Genomic DNA, 5,492 nt, shown 5'->3' on the forward strand with positions numbered 1-5,492 from the left:
TCTGAGCCAGGTGGGTGGGAGTTCGATTCTTGGGGTTCCCGCTAACCTTCCCCGAGTCGTGGGACATACGTCCTGTGACAGATCACCACTGACTTCGAGACTTGGAGTCCCACGTGGTGTTGCTGAGGAACCAAGGTGTTGGCAGGGGCCACACCTCCCTCCGGAGGCCGCAGGAGAGAATCCTTCGCCTCGCCTCTTCCACGGCGTTCCTTGCTTGGCATGGCCCTAGTCCCTTCCTCCCTCCTGGGCCAACAGCTTAGCAACCCTCTACCTCCCTCTGCTTGCTTCTTACAAGGTCGCGTGCGACGGCCTTCAGAGCCCATGGAGCGTCCGGGGTCCTCACTCAGCTCAGGCTCCTTCCCTCAGTCACCTCTGCAGAGTCTCCGGCCTCAGGAGGGAATGTTCACAGGTTTCAGGAATTAGGACTGGGGGGAGCCTTACTCAGCTGCTGCACACCCTGCACCGTCCCAGGCGTGTTCCAGGATGTTCCCCAGCTATGGTAGTTGCCACAGTTGCCAGAACAGTAACACTATGTACAGAACACACTTCAGGCAACATGAAACCAGGAGGCCAGGCCTTCCTCTGATTTGGAAGAAGTCCCTTCCTCTAGTTAAAGTCCCCTGGACTCGTCTGTTTTCTCTATTATTTTGATTCACTTTTGAAAGTTCTGCAGAAAGCACCCTTCTTTCTCCTTCCCCATCTGCTCTTCTCTCCCGGGGGGGAGAGGGGGGGAGCTACTGTTAACATCTGGGTGTGTGTATCCTATGATTTTCTTTCTTTCTTCTTTTTTTTTTTTTAATGTTTATTTATTCTTGAGACAGCGTGAACAGGGGAGGGGCAGAGAGAGAGGGAGACACAGAATCCAAAACAGGCTCTAGGCTCTGAGCTATCAGCACAGAGCTCTATGTGGGGCTCGAACCCACAAACCGTGAGATCATGACCTGAGCTGAAGTCGGACGCTTAACTGACTGAGCCACCCAGGCGCCCGTCTCCTAGGATTTTCTTAAAGGGGTAACAGCAGACTAATCCTGTGTCCGCACGACCCTCTGAGCTGTCTGCTGCTTGGGACACGGCTGCAGCTTCTCGCCCAGTGCAGGGGTCCTGCCCAGTCCAGGAGCTCGTCAGCCACTGGTTTTACAATGGAGAGTGGAGCTTTTCCCAAAACGCGACTGCTCCTATCCAGAAGTTGTCTACAATTCCATAGACGCGAACTCTCAGAGCCCGAACTGTCACACCACCGAGCTCTTGGGAGGGACTGTGCGTAAGTGACCGGATCAGCAGGGCCGGGTTCACCTTTGCTGCTTAGTGTGGCCCAGGGACCAGCAGGCTCTGCTCCTTAGACCCGAGAATCTCTGTCCCCCCTCTCAGACCTAAGCATCAGAATCTGCATTTGAACGAGGCCCCCAGGGGATCCTTACGCACAGTAGTTGGCCAGCTGCTGCTCTGAGAGCAGTGGTTCTCCACTTGTGCACGTTAGAAGCGCCCCGAGAAAGCTTGAATCCGTCTGGGCTGTGGCCTGGCCATCTAGATTCTCCGAGGTCCCTGCCAAGGTGAATTCAGCAGACAGCTTGAGAACCACTGCTTTGCTGTTGTGCGGTGTGAGTACAGTAGCCCCTGGCCACGTGTGGTGACAACATTTTTTTTTAATTACAAACATTTTTTAAGTTTATTTATTTTGAGAGCGAGAGTGAGCAGAGGAGGGGCAGAGAGAGAGGGGGAGAGAGAATCCTGAGCAGGCTCCAAACTGTCAGCACAGAGCCCGACGTGGGGCTTGAACTCACCGCGAGACCATGATCTGAGCTTGAACCAAGAGTCAGAGACGCTTAACCGACTGAGCCACTCAGTGCCCCTACTTAAGTTTCATTAAATAAAAATTCAGTTTGTTAGCTGCTATAGCCACATCGCGAGGACTTAATGCCACGCACGGGTAGTGGATGCCGTACCCGGCGCGATGCAGGTGTGGGGTCTCTCCTTGGTGTCAGAAAGTTCTGTCGGACGGCGCTGCATACGAGGGAAAGAACCGAGACACCGTTCAGTGTTCGAGTGAGTTAGGAGACCACCTGTGGGGGCAGGTGCCGTGAGGGATGAAGAGAGAAACAGGGCCAACACCAGAGCGGGGACTCCTCAGACCCACTCCTAGAACTCAGGGCAGGTAACCTGGTTGCTGCCCTGATGAATGAAGCTTCACCAGCAGGTGGCTCCCTCGCTTCCCACACCTTGTGCAGCAGCATGCGGGGCACCGGCTCGTAACTGTCCTTAGACCCTCAAGGACTTTATGTGGTTAAGTGTTCTTATCCCCAACTTAGAGCTGGGAGAGCTGAGGCTCAGGGAGGCCAATAAACCTGCCCAAGGGCACACGGCCACCCGCGGCGGGGACACTGAGGTGCGGCGTGGAGAATCAGGTGTGGCTGTCTAGTTTCCATCTACCACGGAGCCCAGAATGTGTTGTCTGCAGAAATACACCAACTCTTGGGGCCCCTGGGGGGCTCAGTCGGTTGAGCGTTGGACTCTTGATCGCAGCTCAGGTCTTGATCCGAGGGTTGTGAGTTCAAGCCCCATGTTGGGCTCTGTAGAGTAGGAGTAGAGGCTACTTCAAAAAACAAAAAACAAAAACAGACTTTGCAGCAGTGAGTGGCAGTACTCAGACCAGATTTTCTTTTCGCCACAAGACAAAGGAATTTTACAGGAAGTAGCTTGCCAGACGTGGTCATTCACTCGCTCTCTTTTAAAATATAATTTATTGTCGGGGCGCCTGGGTGACTTGGTTGGTTAAGCGTCCGACTTCGGCTCAGGTCGTGATCTCACGGTCCGTGAGTTCGAGCCCCGTGTCGGGCTCTGTGCTGACAGCTCAGAGCCTGGAGCCTGCTTCCGATTCTGTGTCTCCCTCTCTCTCTGCCCCTCCCCTGTTCATGCTCTGTCTCTCTCTGTCTCAAAAATAAAAATTAAAAAAAAAAAATTAAAAAATATATATATAATTTATTGTCTGGCTAACCTACAGTGTGTAAAGTGTGCTCTTGGTTTTTGAGGTAGATTCCTGTGGTTCATCACTTACAGCACCCAGTGCTCATCCCAACAAGCGCCCTTCTCAATGCCCATCACCCATTTTCCCCTCCCCTCCCCCCCATCAATCCTCAGATTGTTCTCTGTATTTGAGAGAACAATGGTTTGCCTTCCTCGCTCTCTGTTTGTAACTATTTTTTCCCCTTCCCTCTCCCCCATGGCCACCTGTTAAGTTTCTCAAGATCCACGTATGAGTGAAAACATGATATCTGTCCTTCTCTGACTGACTTATTTCACTCAGCATAATACCTTCCAGTTCCATCCACACTGCTGCAAATGGCATGATTTCATTCTCGTTGCCAAGTAGTATTCCATTGTATATATAAACCACATCTTCTTTATCCATTCATAGGTTGATGGACATTTAGGCTCTTTCCATACTTTGGCTATTGTCGAAAGTGCTGCTATAAACGTTGGGGTACATGTGCCCCTATGAATCCGCACTCCTGTATCCTTTGGATAAATTGCTAGTAGTGCTATTAACGGGTCATAGGATAGTTCTATCTTTAATTTTTTGGGGAACCTCCACACTGTTTTCCAGAGTGGCTGAACCAGTTTGCATTCCCACCAACAGGGCAAGAAGGTTCCCATTTCTCCACATCCTCTCCAGCATCTATGGTCTCCTGATTTGTTCACTTTAGCCACTCTGACTGGCGTGAGGTGGTATCTGAGTGTGGTTTTGGTTTGTATTTCCCTGATGATGAGTGATGTTGAGCATCTTTCCTTGTGTCTGGTAGCCATTTGGATGTCTTCTTTGGAAAAGTGCCTATTCATGTCTTCTGCCCATTTCTTCACCTGAGTATTTTTCAGGTGTTGAGTTTGGTAAGTTCTTTATAGATTTTGGATACTAACCCTTTATCTGATAAGACATGGTCATTCTCCAGGGCAGTGATCTATAGGCTGGATTCTGCCAAGCCCTAGGTGCTGTTGGTGGGGGGCCTGGGGAAAGGCAAAGGCAGAGCTGTGGGCCCCCTACTCAATCACAGCACCATTTTACCTGGTGGGTTCCTTCTAAAACTTCATTGAGCCCATTCAAAGGCAGCAAAATGACTGAGATGGACCACATGATTTGAAAAGCCTCCCCTGTGCAGACTTCAAACAAAGGTGAAAATGCCACGTCGCCCCCAGGTCTCCCCTGTGCTGCTTCCCTGGCGCCTGGACTCGGTGACGAGAAAGGAAACCACCACGAGTTCTCCAAGCTGCGGTGCATCTTATTTAAAAACCAGAAAACAAAACCAAACAAAAAGCCAGAGTAGCCTATTCTAAATTCTTAATGCGTTATTTTTTTCCAAGTCAGGACCGAAAAAGAAACTCTGCCACTCATCATCATCATCATTTTCTAAATGACGTTTTAATGTAAAAACACAAGTTTCAGCTTTATGAAAACAGCCCTCATTTTTCTTATTTCGCTCCATGCTGGGGCAATCGTCTCATGAACTACGGTGGGCTATATGCCGGGACGGCCCAGTCTCCTCACCAGATGGCCGGATGGCCCCGGGGCGGGGCATGTGGCCATGGCTGACCAGAGCATTCCAGCCTGAAGGGACGCAGGAGTGCAATGGAAGAAGCATGGATCTTAGAGCCGGGCCTGGGTTCAGATCCCATCTCTGATCCTCGTGGGCTATGGAGCGCTTGAAATGTGGCGAGAGCAACTACAGAACTGAGTTTTGTTTTATTTACAGTTTATTAATTTGAGGGGCGCCTGGGTGGCTCAGCTGGGCATCCAACTCTTGATCTTGGCTCAGGCGATAGCTCACGGTTCGTGGGTTCGAGCCCCACATCGGGCTCTGCACAGACCGTACGGAGCCTGCTTGGGATTCTCTGTCTCTGCCCCTCGCTCCCGCTCTCTCTCAAATAAGCGTTTTTAAAAAAAGTATTAATTTGAATGTAAGTAGCCATGTCGCTCACAGCTACTACACTGAACAGCACAGGTGGAGACACTGTCCTGTTAGTGGCGTTCACGGCCATGTTCGCTCGGGGGACACCCTCTTGTTCTACCAACTGGCATCCCTCTCCAAGTCAACTAAACCTTCGAATTTTCCCCATTTTCTTGTAAGGTGTCTTTCTGCCTTTGGACCTATGCAATCAGATCTTATATTAAGTTTCATACTCTTAGTCGTAAATAGCTTCTCAGCAATAGAAGCAATATTGAATAGAAATTTTAAAAAATCCTTGTTCCCATACGTATTAGCAAGTGATAAGATAATCTTACATCCTTAGGCTAGAAGACTTCCCTTCCTTGAGCCCCAGCTTTTCACGGCTGTGGCAGGATTATGAACGTATTACCACAAGCAGACGTTTTCCTAACTTCACATAAACAAACCCCCTCTGGGGGCATGAGGAGGGGCGCTTACTATCCGTCACCTCTCTCGTCTAGTAGGAACGGGCTACTTCTTTTAGATAAAGACTCAAAAGGAAGCGATGGAGTCAGG

This window comes from Prionailurus bengalensis, chromosome E4 (genome assembly GCF_016509475.1).
Source record: "Prionailurus bengalensis isolate Pbe53 chromosome E4, Fcat_Pben_1.1_paternal_pri, whole genome shotgun sequence".
Taxonomy (NCBI): domain Eukaryota; kingdom Metazoa; phylum Chordata; class Mammalia; order Carnivora; family Felidae; genus Prionailurus; species Prionailurus bengalensis.